Source organism: Gymnogyps californianus, chromosome 5 (genome assembly GCF_018139145.2).
Source record: "Gymnogyps californianus isolate 813 chromosome 5, ASM1813914v2, whole genome shotgun sequence".
NCBI classification, from domain to species: Eukaryota; Metazoa; Chordata; class Aves; order Accipitriformes; family Cathartidae; genus Gymnogyps; species Gymnogyps californianus.
The window spans coordinates 69,787,271-69,812,848 of record NC_059475.1 but is presented as its reverse complement, the minus strand read 5'-3'; the positions used below and the strand labels follow the sequence as shown (position 1 = coordinate 69,812,848).

General features: G+C 46.5%; 1 protein-coding gene and 1 long non-coding RNA gene across 2 annotated transcripts in view; both read right to left on the bottom strand.

The window, feature by feature from the left end:
• The window catches only part of LOC127017063 (MAM domain-containing glycosylphosphatidylinositol anchor protein 2-like), a 143,217-nt gene that overhangs the window by 105,823 nt on the left and 11,816 nt on the right, over nucleotides 1–25,578 (bottom strand). The window lies entirely within an intron of this gene.
• Nucleotides 14,565–22,107, bottom strand: LOC127017212 (uncharacterized). Its single transcript, XR_007766549.1, has 3 exons — nucleotides 22,065–22,107; nucleotides 15,108–15,237; nucleotides 14,565–15,008 (listed from the first exon to the last, which is right to left on the bottom strand). It is a non-coding gene; the product is annotated as an uncharacterized LOC127017212 (long non-coding RNA).

Sequence of the window (25,578 nt, the reverse complement as noted above, 5' to 3'; positions counted from 1 at the left end):
GAATCCACACTGATGATTTTGAGTACAACCACATACTCGTGGACTCTCCTCTAGCAAACAGACATTGCCAACCCCAGCAGCACCCACGATGAAATGGGAAACCTGTTCTTCTCTCAGCATGGATACAAGGGCGTGTTTCTAAGCGAGGATAAGGCTCCACCAGACCTACCTGAAGGGTTAATGCTGGATTCATCATTACTTGCAGTATTCCAGTCAGCATCTGTGATTGTTCAAACTTTTCTGGGCTCACACCAAAGATAACTGGGTCTAGTTCTGATGTGCAAGGGCCAAGCAGTGCTAGCCAACATCTCGTCTGTTGCTGAGAAATGGAGGATGGGAATGCAACATGCCAAGTGGACATGTATATATCTACATTATCCAGAAAGTTGAATGACAGGTTGGGGTTTGTTGTTGATGTTGTCACAAGTCAGCCATAGCCACTCAATGCAAAATACATACATAAAATACCCAGAAAAGATATTATTATTTTTCCTAAAGAAAAAAAACAGCCTGTTTATAAAGCCTGGATACAGAAGATGTCATCCTAATAAAGCCTGCCTATTTCTTCACATAGCCCTATTTGTATTCCATCTTATCCGAAAGAAAGAGTGAAAGCTTTGAGCAAATCAAGGGTTACGTCAACCCTGAAACATGGACAAACCTTCACCCTGTTCACTGTCTACATATAAAAATTTAGTTTTTAATTGCCACCTCCTGCTCCGTACAAAGCACGGCCCCTGTGCACACAACAGCACCTCCCAACACAAATCACAGACTTCTGCCTTAAACTGTTGTTTAAACTTGTTGTTTAAACTTGTTGTTAAACAAGCTGTTTAATGGCCCGATGCCTCGGTGCCATTCTCCCCACCAAACCAAACACAGGGTTGCACATTTCCAGGCGGCAGAAACTGTTATTTGGAACGGGCAATATTCAGATATTTAGTCTTAAAGTTATTCACATAGATAGTCTTGCATTTAATTAAAAGCATTACAGCTACGGAAATGAACAAGTGAGATTATGGAGATGAACAGCGAGGACGCACCACCACATCACTCCAGCCGTAGGTGCCGAGTACCAACAGCTCTGGGACAGGGCTGCTTGCTCTGACCCACAGCCACACACCTCGCCCAGCCTTATTTTTTAATGTATCTGTAAAGGGAAAAATAAATACTAATCTCCAATTCCACTACTGCAGCCTTCAATTCTAGAGATACAAAAAAACCCCCAAACAAACAAGTGTTTAATTATTCAGGAGGAGATGGGTGCGCTCAGCATGTATGTTCAGCTCCTAGTGCTGCCACCGACTGTATGTCAGAAAATAATTTAATCTCTTTTTGACCCAGTTCTAGAGCTGGCTAGATACTGATTTTTTGGTTCACTTGCCAAACTGGGGGGGTGACGGACACGGAAATTATTTAGGCTGAGCTGAACTGAAATGGTATTTGTTGTTACCACTGGGTTTTCGATTTTGTTGAAACATCATCATTTTGGATCCTCTTACTCAAACCCAAAATATTTATGTTGTTGTGCTCTGCTTTAATCTCTTCATTAAATATGAAAAAACCCAAATAAAAATATTGAGACACAACAAAAACAGTTTAATAAGATAAACTGAAGGGAACTCTTGCAGTTCTCCAAGTTCTTTCCCCATTTCTCAGCTGCAGCTATATCCAAGAGCTATTTTCATGTGAATAAATTATTCATGTAAAATAAAACAAAATGAGAGCTGAATTCTGCCCTGATGGCCAGCTCCAAATGAAGGCAGCAAAGTTGTCTGAACCTTCTCTTATCTATTTTGGTTTAATGCCTTTAGGTAGATGAACTACATATTTGTAGTACATAAACTACATTATAGATATATCTATTTTTTATATATGTATATAACAAATAAGGACTGCCTTTAGGTAGGTATCTAAGCATTAGTAAAGCTGCTGGGGCCCCAGTCTCAACTGGTACCTTTAAGAACGGCCATCATAAAACAACAACAGGCAGTGTGACTACTCCATTTCAGCGCTGGAGTGATTACCAGCATCTCCACAAATACACCGGGCATTTGTTTCACATACCACCAGTGCGAGGCTGTCGCGATCAAACCCCTCAAACAAACCACTGGGAACCTTTTGATAAATATTCATTATCATGGCACTCATCTAAGAGTGAAAACTGCAGAATAATTAGCAATCCTTGCATGCAAGCTCAGGATGTCAGGCAAGATGTGCAATTATAGTTTTGCCATGGCACTCAAGGGGTATTTAATGAGTTTATTTGGTTGAACATTTGTTATTTTCTGAAGCAGATGTCAACACTTCTATTTCAAGAAAATAATTCCCCCCCTCGTGATTATCAAAATGTCTCCAGTTATTCCATATGCCAGGAGGCAAGTGACTGCCCTGCTGAAAGTTACAGAAATGATTCAAAAAGTGAAGACAGGATGCTGAAAAACAGCATCAGAGCTCCCACCACACTGCGATATTCAGGAGAAGAGCAGCTTTGGAAAACTGCGGAAGCTTGTGGGTGGGAAAACATAAGTTCTGTCACTGGTCGTTTAATGTCATAATTACTTTTCACATTGATTAATTGCTCTTCAGTGCTAGAGTTAGAGAGGAACCATGCAAAGCTGCCAGAGTGTTCTTAGCTCTCTTATTGCACGATTATTCCCATGCCAAAAAAAGAAAGAAAAAGCAGGCAACACCTTAAAAACTGCATTCTCCTGCTCAGCCCTGTAAGGCGAGACAGCTGGTCTGGAGGTTAGAGACCACGCTGAGCCCGGAGAGCCCAGCCACGGCGGTGTCTGAGGATTTGGGTCAGGCTTTTGGCACAACGCTCTGCAGATCACACGGATGCACCTCACTCCAGTGAGTTAGGGACATTCCTGGGAGGTCACCTGTAAGGATGGGTTGTCTGAATGATCCACAAAGCGATTTGGCCTGGGCTGAGTATTGCTCTCCCAGCCACCTGGGCACAGCTCCAGCATCCCCAGGAGCTGGGGGCCCATTCCAACAGGCAATGCCACGCATGCCCACCCTCTTTTGGGGCTGAGCAGAGTTTTGTGGGTTTAACCACACTGCTCCATGCTGGGTGGGCGCTCCTGGGCACGTTGAATTCAGGTGGAGCTATAGACTGGAAATCAAGAGAGTAGTCAAACTGGGGACAGGATTTTGTGGGGTCCAGATGCTCTCATGAAGGATCCGAGCACCTGAGCTGGGGTAATGCATTTGCTTTGAGCTTTGCCCACCCGCTGCCCACCGTGCTCATTTCCTCCAGGTACAGCACAGCGCTGGGGTGTTTTAACTTTTAGTCCATCCACTACAGAAGGCTTTTTACACCCCACTTGTGTTGGGGACCTGCATTTCCTTCACCACAGTCATCAGCTCTCCAGCTCACTCGACTTTGCTGCAGTTGGTATTTCAGAAGCTTCACCTTGTTCCCTCACCTGTGTTGTCCTTTCTGAAATCCATTTACCCCCCAAGGAGGATTCAAGCAATCCCACTCTGCCAGAGCAGGGTCTCTGCTGTGCCTGCTTCTGCAGTCTTCTCTGGATTTTTTTTTTCCCCTTGCTCCTCCAGTTGTTTTGATTTCCAGCTTTTTCCCCCCGATTATTTCCGTTGACCTGAAGCTCTCACCAACTCCATTAAATCTGAGTTGATGTGTTTTGGGGCCTGTGATATACTGCACTTCCTGGACAATACTCAACCCATGGGAAGGCCCAGTACATCAAGAGTTCTTGGAAGTAAATTCAAAGTTATTGCTTTTCAAACCCGTAAGAGTCACATTGTCAAGCTCTTCTATACTATCATGAGAACCATAAATTTACCTTAAAAGCAACTGAAAGCTCAGATGCTATCTGTGCCACCATCCTGAGCCTTTCAAATGGAGCTGACAGGGTCTTGAGCAGAAGAGAAAAAAAATACTGTTAGTCCTTTAATAAATTCCTCGAAGTTATCACCAGCAATAACTACTCACACTCATTTTTCCTGCCCAGGCTCCAAAGTCCTTTGCAAAGAATATAAAAATCTTCAGAACTTGTGTTCAGGAGGTGAGACGTGCACGTAGACATGAAGCCTGTGAGCAGTTAGGAGTCTTCCTCCCATCCCTTCATCAATTGATAAAACTAATGCAACTAATTGAAAAGGCAAAAGAACCTTTTGGATCATTCAAAACTAGAACAAAAACGTGCAAAGAACTACAAAAATTTACTGAGAGCATCACTCTTCTTAATAGGGGTTTTCCACCTCTGACTATAGGATCACCCCTTAGAAACACATATGCATCTTTAAAGGCCTCCATGTTGCATTGGAAATAATCAGAGGATTTCACAGGTTGCTCCTAACCTTAACATCCAGGAATCTATTTTTTTTTCTGCCAGAATATGGAGATTTGCTGAAGAATGCAGTCCCATTCAAACGCACACACAATTACATGCCATCCAGTGTGCTGCACGAGCACTTCTGTCATCTGCTGGAACAGCCAGCACCTGGGTTTGTCATACTCGCACTGCAAAGGAAAATGGCAGCAGTCATTCTTCTTCCACTCAGCTTCATCTGGTGCTGCAGTCTCTCATAAAATCATTAATATCATGAGAAGGTGGCAGAGTGAGCTTGCACGGTTTCTCATAACACAAGAACTAGGAGGCAGCAATGAAATTGTGTGGCTGCTGCTTCACACCATGCAAGGAAATTGTGTAGCGGTCTCTCAGAGAATATTTTGGAGACCAGAAATAGAAAGCGTTCCAAAAGCAGTGAGAAGAATTGAAGAAGGAAAGGCTCATTTAAGACTCTTAAATGTACAGATACGTATGCAGCCTCCATTTCAGGAAATCCTTCAGAGGCGGCAGAAGTCAGGAGGGCACACTGGGGGAAGCAGGATTTCCAGAACAGACCTTATACTCTGTCTCCAGTCACCTGCCATGAGTTCCTGTGAAGGAAAGGCACTGACACGGGGTCTGACCTAGGGAGGCCATTCTTATACTCATGCCCTTGTTTAGGGTTAACAACTTCTGCTCTACCTGTTGCACACTAGCATGGAAGAGGCCCTCTTGTACAGGCGTGATGCTTCCTGTAAATCCATACGACCAACAACCACGGAAAACAGTTCCAAGCCTTTCAACCTCAGCACCTTTCTGCACAGCACTGGGAGAGGTGATGCTAACTCATCAGCCACGCTAGCTGTTCAACCATCTTCCCAACCTGCCCTGAGCACAAGGTAGGGGGACAAAAGTAGTATTAACAACTCTAGATGTCACCTTTGGGTGAGCTCATCTGGGTCCTGCAACAGATCCAGGTCTGAGCGCCTGGACTTCAGGATGACCTTGAAGGGTTGAGAGTGTTGACCCGTAAGAGCTTGCAATCTTACCTGCAGCCTTTCTATGGATTCATATCTCCCATGGCCAACGAAACACCCTGCCAATACAAGCACGGCCACGGGAATTAAAGTTTTGCTGTCCTGGAGAAGTAATACATGTGGTGGTTGTGCAGGAAGCACAGGTTAACTGCTTCAAATCCAAAGGCCAGTTGACTGGAAAGAGCTGGAAGAGCTCCTGAAGGAGCCTGGCAGGAGGAAGAGGCGGCTTTCCTGCAAGGATCACGGGTACCCTACTAGAAGCAGGGCACACGTACGGAGGATAACCATGCTGTGTTGAGACAGCCAAGTGTCTGTGGAAATTCAAAGTAAGTCTTGCACTCCGTCTGATGTTCTGAACTATTTTCCTGTAAAGTCTCGATTATATTCTTTATTTAGCACTTATGTAACAGGATGGTAATTTTAATGTTCAGTCTCCCAAGCTTCATAGGCCTGCACTGCACTCCATAGCAAGAAACAATGTGCCTTAAATTAATCCTCAATTTCACTACTTTTTTGTTGCTCTCTCTCTCCCTGGAGACTTTAGAAAGGACTTTTCAGAACTGATTTACCTGAAATATGTATGGTTAAGAACTCTTCAACTCACAGCTGCTCTAGTGAGCAATTTCATTCATGTGCTATAAAAAGCCAACACGCTGAACTAGTTCAACTTTTGCTGTTGCCATTTGCTTAAGCAGCATGATGTCATTCTGCACATTTTTATTCAATTCACACAAAATGAAAGCTATTTCCTTGTGGTAAAGGAGCATGTCACACAAACATAATTCCAGAAGACCTACCTACCACAGCCAGGAATACAGGGAAAAACAACGTGTTTATGTAGTTCTAACACTTCTACCATGCTACATAGTGATGAAGCAATTAATGACGCACCCTAACGAGATTCTCTCTCACGGCACTCACTTGACACACAAAAAGCAGACCTGCAAAGCTCCTGCAATGCCCCAGACCCTGAAGAAGTGGGTAAGAGACATTGCATATAGACATTTACAACACTGGATCCCTGATGAGTCTTTCACATCCTGCACAGAAAATAGAAAACAAAGCAAAGGTTTCCAGCCCTCCTTCCCCCATCTGTAGCTCTACACAGAACTCAGTCCCATCCAGGAAACCTCCTAAAATGTCCAGCTCAGAGCATTATGGCAATGCATCTATATAATTTATATAATGCAAGGAGCTCTGCTACATTTTTTTTGAAGAGTCCTTCCACATGAGCACCACTCATTCCTCCTTCCCTCGCCATCGCACACGTGCAGGAGATGCAGCCTGGCACATCACTGCACAGCCTTTGCAGCCAAGGGGCTGCTATAAAAAGACAAAAAAATAAAATATCAAGGATGCCCTTTGCAGCCAGCAGGTTCAGCTGTACTCTGCCACCGGGGTACTGCCCTCCGGCCCCCCCTCCCCGCAGCTTTCATTGGGGGGAAGGAGAAATCCCACTGCAAAATAGATTTCTACCCCCTCATTGCTTATTTTGAGAAAGTAAAACCACTCACGAGAAACCTCAGTGCAGCCAAGGCCATTAGGGATATTTTTAGCAATAGCAGGGCAAGGGACAAGACCAGCCCATAACTGCTCGCACCAAACATCTCACTGAGCTGCGGGCCACCTCAGTCTGTAGCTGCTACAAGCAAGGGAATAAACTCAGCAGAAGTTAGATCTTGCCATCCTGAAGCTATCTTAAAGCCTTGGACCCACAAGGAATCCCCAAACACTCCTGTACTTCCACAGCAGATCCTCAAAGCAGCAGACCATAGCGGGTCTCTCTCCAGATTGCCCCAAAATCCTCAGGGAAGACTGCAGCATGGGAGGGAGCAGGAGATCAGCGTGGCCATGAAGTGCTTCAGGATGGCTTCAAAGGAACAAAGGGAACTCTGGGTCCCATGAGGGGTGGCAGAAGTTTTGTTCAGATGCAGGTCTCCGTGCAAAGCATGGAGTTAGGAGCATAGGTGAGGCAATGCTGCCAGATGTGCACAGCTGAAAGCAAATATAACACCCCTGGGAAAGCCACGCTGACATCCCCTTTGCTCAGAAAGGGGCAGGTTCTGCCATGGGGCAGCATGTCAGCTCTGAAACAGCCCATGAAGGAACCACATCTTGGTGGACACATGGGAAGCCCCAAAAGAAGCTGCTCCCCCAGGCTCAGCCTACTTGAGCTTCCTCTGGTGCCCAAGTGGGGACACGATTTGACTTCCTGATGCATCTTCTCCAAACCAACATTCAATACTACAACCCTATAAATACATGACAATTTTACATATATAACAGTTGCGTTACTTACATATATTAACCTTATCCCACAGCTCTCTCCTATTACATGATGACTTTTAAGTCAATATCCATACATTGATGGACTTTGGGGCACTACCTGCTCACCTGCCAGCATTTTGGAAAGGATCAAGTTTCCTAGATACGTACATAGCTAAGCAAACCATAAAGAGAAGCCAGTACTCTTCCTAGCAATATTGCTACTCTTTAGAAGATATATAGCTTCTCTCCTGCACCTCAGTCCTTGAAGTAAGGACCGGAGCAGACCATCTAACTTCAAGTTTGAAGGCAGGACATCTTCCACAACACTGTTATTGCATGTCACAGCGCATCCCAGCTGCTCAGCGTTGTCCCCGCACCATCCCACGCTCTCCTCACTTTACTCTGTTTCCTGCTTTGACAAAAGCATCTGCAAGTGACCCGAACATCTTTTCCAGTGCCACTGGATTAAGTGAAGCCTTTCAAGGAGAACCTGGTCCCCGCCACAGGGCTACATGCGATTTTTGCAGTACTCTGCGTTGACAGTACAGACAACGTGGTATGTAAAGCCTCCACCTGCTTGCCACTCCATTTAATGTACTGCTTTTGCAAGGTATAAAAGACTGCTTTACCTTAGGGCAAGCGTTCAGGTTAGTTAGATGGAAGTCTAAATCCCATTAGCAAATAAGAGGATCTACATACAAAAGGGCCCCATGTGGCAGCATGTTGAGTAGCTCTCCCTGCTCTAGGTCTTCAAGGATATACTACGAAAAAGGACTACAGCATCTCATGCCGAGATATTTATAACACTGCAATCAGTTGTATCTACTGGGATACACTTGCAAAAAAATAATCATCCGAATGACAAATGGGAGCAGGAGTTCCCCTGACTCTGAACATGGAGTACTGCTAATAGAAATGAAGGTCCACAGCTGCAGGGCTCTGCACAGGACCCAGAGCCCATCCCTCATCTTCCCAAACTCATTCAGACTGCCGTGAATTCAGCAGATGGAGAGCCAGAGCTGCCGAGCCTTGGACCACAGCTCAGACAGGCAGGGAGAACTCATTCAGCACCTTTGCCGACAGCCTCTATATGTTTAATGTGATTTCACAGCCCTCCTCCAGGTGCCACGTCCACTACCTCCACGCCACAGTGCAGGGCGCTCTGCTCTGCACACCCAGCACTGCTTCTTGCGCGTCAGTCTGGGAAGGTTTGGGTTTTGCTGCAAACTTCACACAAGTAAAAAAAAATACTCAATATTTTTTGCTGTAACTTTCTTTTCCACATGTAAAGAAGCAAGCAGGGGAGAGGAGGAAAAGGAACTGCAAAGATGCCTTCATTTTGCACAAAGACCATCCCTCACGCTGGTCTGCTTCAGTAATCCCTGGTGGTCTACACCGCCAGGAAAGCACGCACATGAGTAATGCTAAGGTGCTGAATGATGGGACACGTGCAGCCGCTCGCTGCCATGGGCCCAACGATGGGAAAGCAGGCTCAGGTACCAGCGCTACAGTAATGCGGAGACAGGGATTTTTATTCTTGCAGTGACTGCCTCCCTATATAAGTTTCTAGCTGTCTCTACTGTATATAGGAACATGAACCGGTAATTGTTGTGCATCTGGGACTGCACTGGGTTCAGAAAGCGCAGCCCAGATAAAATGAAGATCTCTCCAAAGAAACAGGAACACAAGTTGCACGACAGATGCTATGAACAGTTATAACCAGTGGCCTCTGTGCATTTGGCCGCTTGACTTCTTTGCATCCGTAACATTGCTTTTAAGACACCCATAGCCAGCATCGGCTCTGCTCTCCAAGGAAGCAGAGGTCAAGGGCTTAGAAACCCTGTGTTCCCTCGGGGCAGGCACAGGCTCTTCCAAAGCACAGCCCTCAAACTGCAGAGCACTGCTGCAAGGGACAGGGGACACAGGGGCGGCAGGGCTGAGCAGCCTGGCTGGCCTGGCTGCACTGCCGGTGTGGGTGGTTGCCTCAAGGCAACACCAGGCTTAATTGCAAGGTGAGACCTGCCCAAAGTAATGCAGTACAGACCTCTGCTGGGTTAGTCAGTGTGACTTTACAGGTCACCCAGGTAAATAATCCGAGCAGGACACAGGCATGAGGCATGTTGAGCCATAGGAAGCAAGCTTGAAGCACTGCTCCTCAAGCAAAATACTTGGCTCCTGGGAGACCTGCTCTGCCAGCTCCCTGCAGGACACAGTTCTGGACTGACCCTAACGCCTACACCCTGTGCCACATCCAAATGCCATTTGTACACTCGGGGTGAGCTCCTGGCATAGCTTCCTCCATAGCCTGCAGCTCTTCACTGCAACAGCCCTAATTAATAATAATCCTCAGAGATGCAGAGCTCTCAGTACTTTACATCTGCAAGTCTAGAAGTGCTTTCCAAAAGAAGTTAACACCCTTCTTTCTGTTTTCAGAAGGGTACTTAGTCCCATCCTTCAAATCAGGCCTACACTTAAATCTCTCTTCAAATAGGCCAGAAACTGCTTTCTCCCCTTTCACCAGAAGCGACTACCGACTGCGCCTACGCAGCAAAATTAACAGCTCCGGCTTCCCCTGGCACCATTTGCTGCGTTATTACATTGCACCGAGTCTTCGCACAGGTCAGCTCTGATCCCCCCTTCCCGGGGGGGCTGCGGCAGGCTCTGCAAGAGGAGAGGACATCGCCAAAAGTCAGCGCCGCACATTGATCACGACCCCCCCAGTTCCACAGGTATATCAGGGCAGCGAGAGATGACCATGCCATGCATAAACGTACCAAGCAAGCTACCAAAGCCAGGAATATCAGATACGTCCCCATGCTGGCACGGGGCCCAGCACAGGGAGCAAAACCTGCCTGTGATGCTCAGTGCGGTCCTCGGCACCTGACCTGCATAGTTACACCCGCCTCAGAGTAGCATGAGAAGGTCAAGTACTGCATGGACACCTTTCCTTACTACCAGGGAAATAATGTAATAACTCAGGGTGTAGCTACACAATTTTGCAGAGGGTTATAGTGGGGGACCCATTTTAGGATGCTTGCACCTACATTTTCACTCCTGCTCCATAATTCGGATCTCCTGGGTTCAGCCAGGACTGCTGTTTGTGAGGACCCACTACAAATGAGGTCTCTGAACACAGCCAGGTTAAAGACAAAAATCAAGGGATTTCAGCACAGCTGAGAGGGCAGAAAACACAGCTGAACTATGAAAAACTCCTAACATGCCTTTGCCTCCAACAGAAGACCCTCACCAGCAATATTGAGGCACAGAAATTGCTGGCAACATTTGTTTTTAATGCGGTATCTATAAATACCTGGTTTTAGTTAAAAAGTCATCTGGGATTTTAAGATTTTTGCACAAAATGTAGCAACTCTTGCTAAAAGTATAATCCACCCTCTAGAAAGAATGTGGGCCAAGAGAAGATCGCTGACCATCCCTTTATACAGGTGGGGATATCAGTTTAATAGCATACTGTATTTCAGCGCAAGGAATGCAGCTTTTAGTGAAATCAGGTATAACTGGAACTACTGGAATATCGCTGCAAATTGAAGCATCCAGTGACTTCTCCCAGAGCTCTCATGAACCCTGTTTCTCAGCACAACGACATAGGGTTGAAAGTGTTTGGGGTTTTGTTTTTAAAGAGCTATCCACGTCAGTAAGAGCTGAACCAGCCACACGTACACGTAGAGGAACGAGGGCGCAGGGTGGTCAGGCACCGAGCATTTCGGGTTTCGTGCCCTTGGAGGACACCCTCAGATGAGTAAGAGCGCTCTCCAGCTCCGAGAGCCAGCAGTGAGGAATGGACATACAGACAGTATGGTTGAGTAAGCCTCATTTTCCTAGGACAGACAGCCAATAAATCACTTGGCCACAACCGTGTTAAAACCCAGAGTATTGCTTTTTATCCAAACATCAGCATTGCATTGGTTTGTGCCTTCTTTCATATTCCCAGGGAGACTGCAATGCTCTCAAGGTCTCCAAGATCGCTACTACCTGATGGGTTGTTAAAAGAGATTTCCGCCTTGAACTGGTTTTTTTGTGGCAACTCCACACCAAGAAGAGAAACAAAAAGCCCTGTATCCTCCCTTAGAAGTCAGAGGGTTGAACCAGAAGTTTCCAGATTCCTCTAAATGCCACAGCACCCAGGTCCTGCTGTTCCCCCCCCACACACCTCTCTCGACCTTAGAAAGACCCTTCGAGGACCTCCAGCAGCCACAGTTGAATGGTGCCGCTTCCCGTAGTGTTTTCTGCATCATGTCCCTGACTTGTGGTTGGGTTTAAGCACGCCCTTGGGGATGCCTCGTCTCCTGTTTTGAGAGAGACTGTTCCCACACGGCTGCCCTGCTCCTGGGGACATACAAGTGACCACCTCTGACCCAAGATCCGGAGCCACCATCTCACCAGGACTCAAACCCATCCGGACACACCTAGACACAGATATGCCATCCATCCTCCTGCACGTTGCTTTGCCCAGCCAGCAAGTTTGCTTTGCCCAAATACTCTTTTAAAAATTAAAAAGTCTACTGGATGTCTTCATTCCAACACCCTGAATCACATGGACAACAGGCACATATTCAGAAAGAAATCCTGTTTATGGCATGGCAACAGCATGTCTGTTTTAAGTCTGGATGCCTCACTGGGGACTGTATTTTCCATTTTCTGCATCTCCAGTTTAAAGCAGCCCCATGCACTTCTGGCAAGCAGTCTGCACCTCAGCTAACACAAAGTGTCCCTTGGACATTTTATCCCTCCCTTCCCTTTAAAATAAAACCTGTCCAGGCTGTGAGATAGTGTTCTCACCATCCATGTGTGACACAAGATATCTTGTAGTATCTTAGAGGAAATGTTAAACCCCTTTTTTCCAGGGAGGTTGGGGCAAAAGCTTCCTATTGTGTCCGAGACGCTCTCAAAGTGAGCTGCTTCAAAACATTGTCCATTTTTCAGACCTGTTTTGTCCAAATACAGCTGCTCTGCCATTACATACTCCCTCTCAAGTCCCCAATTCCACCTTTTGTAGGCTTTAGATCATTTTCTCCCCAAAATCCATCAAAAGAAACGTATAGTCCAAAACCAAGTAAGACTTCAAGAGTTCTCCTGTCACACACCATTGCTTTTGGTGAGGCACAGCTCCTTCCTGCCGGGGTGAGAGGTCTACGGGATGGTTTAGCAATGCATGGCACAGAAGTTTAAGTCTGTGCCAGACTGCAGAGCAAAACGAATCAACACAATACAACAGTCCTGAAACCCTCGCACGGGGAGCTGGTACTCAACAGAACCATGCTCAGAGACTAAAGAAGGGAGATGAACTTCAAGATTCATCTTAAAATGAAAACACCCCAGCAAACCCAGAAGATGGTTATTTTGTGAACAGATCACCTAGACTTATTTTAGCTCCCACTATTGCAGGGATCAGAAAGGAGATATCATGTACTTACCCCTGAAGAACAAACAGCGCAATACCTCAAAGTGTGCAATAGGACAGCTTTACTGTTAGGATTATTTGGGTTTCATCTTTTCATAACTCTTTAAATGCCTGAAAGCTTAAGTGTTGCTGTTTCTCGGCTTCTTTCCTTATCCTACACAATGCCCTGACCAGACTGTACCAATTTCTTACATTATTGTATCACTAAGGCACTAGACTGTTCTAGTCACGAATGTAACACTACAGAGGCGCTCAGATGATGGAAAGTTGAAAAAGGGTTTTTTCCCCAGGCAAAGGAGAATGGATTCTGTTGAATTACAGTATCAGCACATGTCAATAGCAGGTTTTTCCCTAGAAGGGCATGAGAAAGTCTTTCAGTAAACTAATTAGATCACATACATCACACTAACCACCCCTGACCTGAATCAGATGCCCGGACTGCTTCCTCATTTCCCACCTCTCACTCTGCTCAAGTTTGGGAGGATTTGCTCCATATTTCTCTGATGCACCTAGGACACACTCCAAGACAATTTAGAAAGCCATCACCATCCTTCCTTTGATTTCTAGTTCCTTCCTCTGTAAACCTCATTTTCACCTTCCTATTTAAAACAGGCAAGAAGCCGACAAGCCTTGCAGAGCCTACCGCATTTTCTGATCTTCTAATTTCTTTGTTTTGCTTGTTTGGGGGTTTTTTAATACATAAAAATGGAAAACATTCCACAGGACCTTCTAGAAATTACCCTGAAGGTGGACAACAGCTTACAGCTCACCCACATTTGGGGCTCACCCTGCTCCATCCCTGTCCCTCTCCTCCAGCAGCAGCAGGGATGGGGCCAGCACAACAGAGCTGATGGGATTCACACTGAAATGGGCTCCTGGTACCAGATCTCCTGCATTCACCATGCCTTTCTGAAAGGCAAATGATCCTTTAATACTTCTTACAGTAAATAATAACGCTTCCCCTTTTGTTTTTCTTTCCCCTTAAACTAAGTACTACCATGACTGCTTCATAAGGACATGCTAATTATTATTTACATTGCACTAAATCCATGGAAATTCTGCCAGGAGCTGTGATCCCACTGTGACAGGTGATGCACAAACACAGCATAGTCCCACCCTGAAGGCTTTGCAGGCCAAGTAAATTTGTCTCAAAAAAAAGGAAAAACAGCTCTAGTTTTCTGCCTCCTGCTATAGCTCTTTATTTGTTTCCTTGGCACACCATCTCTCCCTTCATTTCCATCTCTCTCCTCAACTTCCCACCCTACATAGTCCCCCGGTGACCTTTGCATCACACCCTCCAAATGGCTTTTAAATTGGGAAACCAGCCTCCTCTTTCCAGACCTTGAGAGCTTCAATACTGCAGGAAGCTTACATCTCCCCTGCACAGGGATACCCGAGAGCAGGCACCTCTGAGGGAGCATCTGCAGAAAGCCCCAAATTAAGGTCCGTACACAAACAAAATAGTTTACTCTAGCTGGTCCATCAAAGCACCAGGTTTGTACAGCTTGTCAGAGTTTTGCGTTAAACCCCTGTGCTTTAGGTAAGTTTTATTAACTTTTTAATGTGTAGTAACACAGTCTTACAATTATGAAGTAAATGACACAACCGTACTCTTAATTGGCAAAATGCATTTCCTGCTCTAAGTGAGCAGCTGTAAACTTGACATTTTAATTGAGAAAACCCAACCCTAATGGGATCTTAATTCCGCATATGATTTTGTTCTTACTTCACAGTGATCTCAAACTAGTTAAAACTAGAAACTTTTCTAGCACAACAGACACCCAACAGCATCTCTCAGCAATGCAAGAGATTTGATCCTTTGGGGATATTTTATGTATCTTGCAGTTTGAGAGTGGCATCCAGGCTCCCTGCATGCTGTGCTGGTGGTCAGGCAAGGAGCAAACCCCGCAGGCTGCAGAGGTTAAACCTCTGGCACAGAGCACACGGGAAAGGTCCCGAGTAGTTCATCGAAGATGGGATCTGAGAGAGAGAAGGCAAAGACAAGAAGAGACAGACACAAGAATAAGGTCTTGCTAAAATAACATTGGGAACCACTACTACAGGTGTCTCCAGGCTCACCTTATCCTCATCACTTCAGCACTGAGCTCTGCCTGGGCTCAGCACGAAGCCCAGGAGCTGAGCACCACTGCCGCACAGCTGGCAGACACTGCGCACATCCTCTGCAAGACACAGCCGCCTCCTCAATAACCTAATCACAATTGGTGAGAGACACACGTAAGGATTAGCCAGGGTAAACCTTATATTGCAGTGCACAACGCAATAAGCACAAGTTTTTCTAGTCAACATCTTGTATTTAACAAGATCAGGGAGCCAGCACCGAAACTTTAAGAGCTATAATAAATTGCTTCTAAAAACCCCAACAGATCATCCTCATCATCAATCTATTACACATCTGATTTGCTCCACCAGCAAAGTTATATACTTTTAATATGACTGAATGTCCTGATTTCAGCTGGGACAGAGTTAATTTTCTTCTTAGTAGCTGGTACAGTGCTGTGGTTTGAATTTAGTGTGAGAACACTATTGATAACACGCTGATGGTTTAGTTGTTGCTAAGTAGCGCTTATCTTAAGTCAAGGACTTCTCAGTTTCCCATGCTCTGCCAGCAAGCAGGGGCACTTCTTGTACCCCTTGGGTCAGGACAGCTGACCTGAACGAGCCCAAGGGATATTCCATACCATGGAATGTCATGCCCAGTATATAAATGGGGGGGAGTTGGCCGGGAGGGGCGGATCGCTGCTGGGGCATCGCTCAGCGGGTGGTGAGCAATTGCATTGTGCATCACTTGTCTTTTCTTGGATTTTTTTTTTGTTATATTCCTTTTCATTACAATTATTATTATATTTTGTATTACTATTAGTTAGTATTTTATTTTACTTTAGTTATTAAACTGTTCTTATCTCAACTCACGAGTTTTACTTTTTTTTTTATTTTCCTCCCCATCCCACTGGGAGCGGGCAGGGGGCAGTGAGCGAGCGGCCGCGTGGTGCTTCGCCGCTGGCTGGGGTTAAACCACCACACTGAACCAGGCGCATATTCTCACACACACCTGATTTTCGTGACCAAATATTATTGCTGCACACGTAACTGGAGAATTCCCGCAAGGAAAGGGTACACCCAAAACCAGAGATGCATTTCTGGAAGGCAATGACCCAAAAGCACTGTTACACTGGGGAGGATGGCATCACACTCAGGAACAGCCCTCACCACCAAGGCGTACGCCGTGCAGACAGTCATCCAGCACCAGTACAAGCCTTGCAGAGAGCTACTCAATTTGGGAATGTGTTATACAACGGCCCTGCAGGTGACAGAAGCCCAATTCTGTTTTATAGACCCCAGGTCCTTCTTGTGCTGAGTGGCTCTTACCTGCATTGGCCCTTCCAAGAGGGACATGGCACAAACTCCGCAACAGACAGCAGGGAGACAGCCAGAAACACACAACTGCCATCCTCAGAAGGACTAGTGCTATCAGCTAACATCACTGAGCACTCAGAAAGAGCCAGTGCTTTATTTAATATTCTTCCATATGGTGCTTTATAAGCTAATGACTGCAGAACAAGCAGCCAAGTGCTGTACATTCGCTATCTGAAGGATGTGAGGAAGGAAGGAGCACATATTCATTCCTTGCAAGAGCAAAACCACTGGTGAGTCATTACAGGCTTATGAAATAGAGATCAGCTTGGCTAAGAAACCAAATGTGCAAGCAAAACACCTGGTGGGTTTTGCCCACATTATGACTGTGGAATTGATTCCTTGATGTGCAGCCCCTGGCTCCTATTACCCTCCGTGGGAACAGCACAAGCACAGCCCTGCACAACGAGCGGGCTAGCAGCCTGACCTCCTGCACGCCCAACCCCGTGGGACCGGCGCTGTGAGCACATCTGGGCACACGCAAGTACGCACCGTTTGATAGAGACAACTGTAGTACAGAGCCATGTTATGAAGCCTTGTGATAGCAGAGAACCGCACAAAGCCGAGCAGCCACAGATTTCACGTTAAGGAAAAAAAAAGCATAAAAGAATTCTGCGATAATGGATAAATAACAAAATAATTCTAGAAACGTGTGATTTTTACAGCAGAATGCCAATTCACTGAGCCCCAGTGTAAGCAGAGCACTTCCCCACTCATCACACTAGTAGATTTACTCTTCTTTTACGGATTTCTCCACCAGGCTGGCTCACTTTTTCCCCCCCACCAGCATGACCTATCCTGCTAACCTTTTTTCTTCCCCAACCTATGACCTATGAATGACCACCAGATGGGACTACCAATATAACTGGCAGCAGCAGGAGCCACAGGCCACCCACCAGCACCCACCCACCCACCGTAGCTGCGCAGTGAAAACGTCCCTCAACAACCACGTCCTCCATGGCCTCAACAACAGTGTTTTCTTCAGACTGGGCCCAGCCACAAAGCATGGTCACTTTGAGACTCACTTTGCAGTTCTTACTCAAAAATACGTAACAGCATGTGGTTAAAATTAGTTTGCCAGGGCAATTTTAGCCATGGTGTTTTGACAGCATAAGAGATAAAGCAGGATTCTCCAGTTCTTGTCATCCTGTGCCACAGTAGAAAACATGCCAATACCTGTTCTCCCATTTCTTTTTCTTGATCTTCCAATGGCAATGTGGACAGCACCTGTATTTGCTGGCTTTAGAGGAAACAAGAGTGAAGAAAATGGAAAAGCAGGACTGTCCTTGTAAGGACTGCAGTTCCTTTTGGGCCAATGCTGATGGAGAATCACAGGATGGTTGAGGTTGGAAGGGACCTCTGGAGGTCATCTGGTCTGACCCGCCTGCTCAAGCAAGGCCACCTAAAGCCAGTTGCCCAGGACCACGTCCAGACAGCTTCTGAATAGCTCCAAGGATGGAGATGCCACAACCTCTCCGGGCAACCTGTGAAAGGGCTTTTCTGCGCTGAACTCTCCCCCTTGCTGGCACTGGAATAGTTAAAGTGGTTTTAGCTCCTTTTTAGACACAAGACCCTTAAAACAAACTAGGTTTTAAACAGGGACAATGATAGACAGGTTCCTCTCTGGACATATTTCACTGCACAGCCAATTTGTGGAGCAGGTTTTCAACACCAATCCTAACTACTGTTGCAATTTAATTTATTCCTGTATTAGCTACGGCTGCACAACTCTCAACGGTGGAGCGCTACTGACCCACAGATTAATCTTCGGCTGTCCTCATTACCACACACTCCCATCTGCTTTATTTCTGCCTGCCTATGCACCACCCTGCCCCCCGTTCCCCCCGCAACAAAAACCGAGAGGCCGACCAACAAAGGTGAGCACTGCTCCGAGCCAGTACCCTGCAGCCAAGCACGGTTACACGAACTGGGCATGGCCAACATCAGGTTTGATGCACTTGGACCATTCCAAAATCACAGACCACCAAGACATCAGCACACAGACGTGTATTTGGTAGAAGCACAGCAAGGCTGCTCAAGTCTGCTGGGCAGTATTAGTAGCAGGATGCAGCAGAAATTATATAAATCAGAGCAAGGGCTGAATCACAGCCCCCACGGTTAAGGTATTTCCCACTCCCATTCACAACAGTTGTGTTTCCAGCACAGCTGCTCCCCAACACCTTCGCCAGAGCCATCATCCACCACGCCAGCGCAGTTGTGCTTCATACCCAGAGTGAAAAAGGGAGCCTGGGCTCCTGCCTCGGAGGAGAGACGTCATCTAAAAATACCAGCTGCCAGCGCTGACAGCTCCCACGGCAGGTTTGCAGCGCAGGCTGAGCTCCTCCACAGCCACTTTCGCCTCCGATCAAGAGAGCGCTTTCCACTCCAGTAAAAACGCAGAGGTGAGAAACCCTGCTCACCCATTGCATCGGTACTGCAGAGGCTTTGGGGTCAGAGCAATGTTTCCTCCTGTGCACTATGCACGCTGCATTTTCAACCAGCAGTTAGGGAAATGTGAACAGAAACCAGCTGAGCCCGGAGCTCTGAATTTCCATCAGCCCTGGAAGATGCCAGGAGCTCTGGTCATGGCACTCAGCAAGGCATCTCTGCACCGTCCATGCATGCTCTGTCCAGCTGCTTTGACCCAGGGTCATTAATAAAGAGAATGATACAAGGGCAAGATCATGATTTTGTTTATAGCAAATCTGGAGTCACTCAGACAGAAGTATTATTCATCTGATGCACAACAGCAGTGCCCAGAGGTCTCAGCCCTCTCCCTCCCTCCTCTTGGCTGACTCACTGCACTGACTTGGGTGGCTTCAAGGTTTCCTCTCTGTACCCTGCTGTGCTGAGGCAAAACTCAGGTCTCCCATGGGATGCAAGCCACGAGGGCTTAGTGCCTCAAGAGTAACTTACTCACAGTAGAGTCTCTGAACACAAATTCAGCCATTTCATGGCAATGCTTTTCAGTAAAACCTCTCCCAGCCTGACCAGCTGAACACCATGCAGATGTGTCACTGCATCAGGGAGCAGATGAGCTTTGGTCCCATCTGGAAGAGTATCACAGGCAGCAGCGGGAAACTGAATTCTGGGACGAGAAGACCATTATGTATCTTCCTCACTCGCAGCTACAAGGAGTTTTGCTGCAGACAGGGGACTGGACACTTTTGCACCAAGACAACCATACAAAAGCTCCAGAGGTCAGAGCTGAAAGCATCTTAAAGCCAAATCCTGTTTGCCATGTGAATACTGGGTCTGCCCTACCTTTGCAACATGTGGGTTGGTGAACAAGACTACACTTGCCCTCATGGATCAATCTGCCACGTTCATCTCCAGTGCAACAAATCTGGCTACCAGCCCATGATGAATGAGTCACTGGACTGAAGGACTCTGCCAACTAAAACTTCAAGTACTTCTTACCAACATCAATCAACCGAGAGGAGGAAGGTCTTCAGAAACAGCAATACCTGAATATCTGAATATCACCCTGTTGTGTTTCCACACTTGGCATCCACCAGCTCTGTTCCAGGGTTCGCCAGACAGCTTATCTCATACTGCCAAGAGGACACTGTCCGTAGGTAGCAGAGTTTTTTGGTTTCTCCATCCATATTCACTATTCCCTGAACAGCTCAGGCAGAGCACGCGGCACCACTGTTTCTCCAGGAAATCAGCTGTGAAAGGAACATCAAGAACTACCTAAGAGTGAAGGAGTTCAGACTTTGGCTGGTAAACACAGAAAGAAAGGACTCACACCTATTCCTTAGTTAAACACACTCATTTCTCATGCTTGCCCTAAGTCTATGCATCACTCCTACAACTTATCACAATCCTTAAAAAAAAAAATACCCAGAAACTCCACTCTCTTCTCACCACACCGGGGAGAGGGCTCTCAGGGAGCTCCCATGTGAGTGCTGGGGGGATATGAAAGCCCATTAGTGAAATCCCATCGGGCTTCGCTGGGTGGGAGTTTAGTTGCAGGCTATTGGTATTACATTTCTAAAAGCCCCTGAAGTCTGAGGACTCTACTTGCCTGAGTATAGAGTAGCTGTGGGCAACAAAATGTTCTCTTTATGAGAATATTTAGCCGCAACAGTAAAATTTCTTTTTTTTTTTCCTCCAGGTGCCTGAGGTAAAGTTAAGCTTTCCTATAAGGCAAAACATATACATTAATTAAGCTAACTAGAAAATGTGAGAGCTTCTGCCTCAGATGAGCACTCTCGAAGCTTATTAGTGAAAAGCTCTTCAACCTGGTTGACCACAGATTACAGAGCAGATCTTCTGTTTGTATGGAAATACGCACTTGGCTAAGAGCAGGCACTGGCTGAGCCTTCACAGCAGCCCGGGAAGGCATTGATGCCGACACAAATTAAGTCACACCTCATGAATACGGAAAAGGCTCATTCGTACACATTAGTCATTTCAGTCCTGTTTTCTGCTGACACAGGCATCCCAGCTTCTGCATGGGAAGGGACACCTCAAACAATTGTTCATCCACATCGCCATTAGCATTTACAGTCAATGTACAATGGATTAACTGATAATCAATTAATCGGCGTTGCAATACAACAGGACACCGTAGGCTAGACAAAACCCAGCTGGCATCATGAGCCGGATCTGACCTCTAGCCACAAAGAAAGCCAAGTAGTGACAACAGCCTTGCTCATTTAAAATAAATCGCTCCAAATGTCAGTAACAAAGGAAGCTGATCGCACGTGTACAATCATATTATAAAAGGAGAAATTACTGAAAGGGGACAGGTTTTCTTATATATGATTGGAGATCAGCTCATTTCTCATTGACCTAAGTCTCGGGACACAACATACCAGACGTGGCTCACTGCTATGTAAGCTCAAGTGGGACATTTTTTCCCCCCCTCCTCCCACAAAACTTTTTTCCAGAAAAAAAAAAAAACAGGGTAAATTGCAAAGCCTGATATATTCCATAAATTCCTGACAGCATTTTTTTAATAGTGGAAAAACATTTAAATGTTTTGACGTTTTTTAAGTGAAACAGTTCAGTTTTGCATTTTGAAATGCCCATTTGAAAATTCCCTTCTGTTTTAGATTAAAGCAGTCATGCAGGTAAAAACAAACAAACAAACCAACCAACCAGCAAAAAACCCCAGAATAACCCCCAGCACATTTCCACTTTGTCGAAACACTCTGACCGCCTTGGATGACCCCTGCAACTCTTGGAAGTTACCACTTATCCAAAAAACCACATATTTCTCCTTTTGAACTTAGACCAGGCACATCCCAGAGACCCATCTCTCCTTAAAGCATCATTTTTTTCTCTTCCTCAAACACCACAGTCAAACACCACACACGATAACCTGGAGAACACATGGCAGATCAGGCCCAGAGGCACAGATGCAGCACTGGGACCAGAGCATCCCTACAGACCCACCGCAAAGCTGCTCTGTGATCTTTACTCAAGAGCCCACAGAAGAACTGAGCATCACAACAAAGCAGCCACCTCCTTGACCATGTTTTAACCCATTTATACAGCGCAAATAAGAAAGCACCGGCTTCCCACACACACCTTTTCCTCACCCCACAGACAAATGAGTCACTTCAACAAAATAAGAGAAAAAAAAGAACTCACATTTGGAAGAGGAGAGTAACTGGAGCACCCCAGCTTTGCCAACTCACTCCAAGGCTGCTCACAGCCCCTATGGGAAGAAAATCAAGCTACCAGCCTGGCCTTGCTTTAAATAATCAGAATAAACTACAGCTGTGGGGCTGCAGGCGTGCCCCTCCTAAACAGCTCTACAACGGACATCGTATTGGCAGCCTTGCTTACGTGCAGAGGAAAAAGTGAGGCTGTGCTAAATTCTGGGGGGAGACCGCAGGGAAGTGGCTGAGCTACAAAGTTCTCTTTTGCACTATCTAGCAGTGATGTGGGGGAAAGGGGGAAAAAAATGAGGGAGTGGGGAACAGCCCTGGCTGGCAACTGCAATAATGAGCTGTCTAAATGGCAGCTGGGTGTATGGGATGCTGTCAGCTGGGCGAAATCGTGATGTTTCTCTCATGTCTGCATCCTACCCCTCTGCCAGAGGAGGTACAGCAACGAGGCTTGCAAGGAAAGGAGGACTTTGCCCCATCATTTGAGGTGATTGAGTGCTAGGGTGTCCTGGTTTCGGCTAGGACAGAGTTAATTTTCTTCCTAGTAGCTGGTATAGTGCTGTGTTTTGGATTTAGTATGAGAATAATGTTGATAACACACTGATGTTTTTAGTTGTTGCTCAGTAGTGTTTATACTAAGTCAAGGATTTCTCAGCTTCTCGTGCCCAGCCAGCAAGAAGGCTGGAGGGGCACAAGAAGCTGGGAGGGGACACAGCCAGGACAGCTGACCCAAACTGGCCAAAGGGCTATTCCATACCATATGACATCATGCCCAGTATATAAACTGGGGGAGCTGGCTGGGAGAGGGGATCGCGGCTCGGGAACTCACTGGGCATCGGTCAACGAGTGGTGAGCAATTGCATTGTGCACCACTTGCTTTGTATAGTTTAATTCTTTTAGTATTACTATTGTCATATTATTATTGTCATTATCATTGTTTTTCATTCCTTTCTGTCCTATTAAACTGTCTTTATCTCAACTCACGAGGTTTTTTTTCCTGATTCTCTCCCCCATCCCAGGGGTGGGGGGGCAGTGAGCGAGCGGCTGCGTGGTGCTTAGCTGCCGGCTGGGGTTAAACCACGACATAGGGCAAAACTTGTTCTAAAACAGCTACTGTGGCAACACTCCCTCATTGCTTTGACCCTTGCAGTGCCATGCTGCCAAGACCACTTTATTGCTTTATATTCCATCAATATAATGCTAAGGAAAAAGAAAAAAAGAAAGCAATCTAACACCCAGAAGAGCAGAGTAACTCCACCCTCAGGAAAAACAGCTATTAATCAGGTGGGCAGCCTAATGCAGCATCCAATTCCTTCAGCTCCTTCCACCAGGAAATATTCATTTATTTGCTAATTCATAATCCGGGCCCCTGAGCCCTAAATTGTAATGACCTTCAAGTTTTTATCTCACGGTGAAGCTGGAAGCCACTGGTGGCATGCCCGGGACAGGCGGCGACACGATGGAAGAGGATTGTTTGATGGAGGATGGGATGCGGCACAGGGACGCGGTGGGGGCACGGGAGGGAACCATCACCATCCTCCCCCTCTTCTCGCCTTTCTGCTGCCCCTCGCTCACACAGTTCTCCCCTTTCCAGCACAAAGAGCTACCGAGAGCGGGCAGATTGCACAGCTGGGATGGTAAGGATCCTTTTTTTTTGACTCTTGGGGAAATCCTGGAGTTTCTCAGGTATCCAGCTACTTTTTTTATTAAATACTGTTGTTAACAGTACAAATAATTTTCTTAGAAAAGGGGTCACATTACAAGATAAAGGACTATTAAGGCAGGAGAGGCTGAATAAAGTGTGTGCGTTGTTGTTATAAACATTATCTCAATGACTTTTTATTTAATCAGTTCATCAGATTGGCTCGTCCTTCTCCGAACGGTTGGGTTAGTCTAATTACAGAATGCAAATCACGCCAGTTCTCCCCACCGCGTTACTCCCACCAAGCACATTTCAACAGCCAGCGCTCGTTCCAGCACCCATCATGCTGCGAGCATATTCACAAGGATTTTCAGTTTAACAGCGATACACGAAGATGCCAGATATTCAGAGGAAAAACCTGCAGTCAAAACACCACTGCACACCCCTCGTTCACACAGGCAAGGACCTGCTCCCTGCAGGACCCCTCCGAGCTGCTCTGAGATGTGCCATCTCCGTCAAGTTCATGAGCAGTTACCATCCCACCTCAACCAGTCCCAGCGTGGTGAGCTGGGAACACAAAACAGGCTTTTCTTTCCAAGCATGGGGCAAGAGTGAAAGCATCAGTCCGCCCTGTTTGCTCATGTTCCCCCATGCTCCGAGGAGGGTCTCCTCTTCCTAGGGGAGATGCTCAGAGTGGCACAGCACTCTGAGCAAGGGGACAATATAGCGACGTGGCCCGGGAACACTGAGAATGGATGGGGAAAGCCAAAGAGCAGGACAGGCTGGAGAAATGAGCTGACAAAAAACTCCTGAATTTCAGTACGGACAAATACAAAGTCCTGCAGCTGGGAGGAGACAACCCCCTGTGGCAGGACAGGCTGAGAAAGTGTCTCTACAGAAAAGGTTTTGGTGCACTCCTTCAGGGATGAAAGCCAGCCACGTCCTGGGCTGTATTAGCAAAAGCACAGGCAGCAGGTCGAGTGACATCCAGCCCGGAGAAGGGAAGGTGAAGACACTAATTGCTATCATCACACACCAAGTGGATGGTCATAGAGAAGACAGAGCCACTGTCTTCATGGAGGTGCGTAGCAAAATGACACAAAGCAACACGCACAAGATGCAAGAAGGGAACTTGTTACTGGGTACAAGGCACAACATTTCCACAAGGGGTTTGGTCAAACACTGGGACAAGGACCCAGAGTGGTGTGAGTGAACATCTGCAGAGATGTTCAAAACCGGACCGGGCAAGGCCCTGAGCAACCCATCCCAATGGTGGAATCGGCCCTGGTTTGAGGAGGGGTTGGACCAGAGACCTCCCGAGCCCCATTCCACCCTAAATGATGCTCTCATGGTGCAATACTTTAAAGTACATGCCCCCTGCACGCACCAGCTACTGTACAACGCGATGCTAATGAAATGCTAAGGCCAGTGTTTCCAAAGAGTTTGAGCAGGAGCAAACTAGTGTGTAAATGATTAAGCAATTGAAAAGAATGACTTCAACTGCCAAATGATTGCAATTGTGCTCAGTGAAATACATAATCTTAATCCCTGTAATAAAGGCAGTGACCACACGATGCTGTGGAAGGAACACTTGAGCTGAATTTTTATTCCCCAGAAGTAGGTTATTGTACAACTGTGTCAAGGCAGCTCCACAAACCATCACCGGCACAACAGCAAGGGATGACTTCGGGAAAGGGAGAAAACTACCGTGAGCACAAATCCATGATGATCTAATCACAGCAGCTCAGAACAGTGAGACGAAGCCTGTCAGGCTCCCATTAGACCAAAAACATTTCAGGAAAGCAGACACGGACCAGTGGAAGAAGCTACCCAACATGGGAATCCGGGTCCC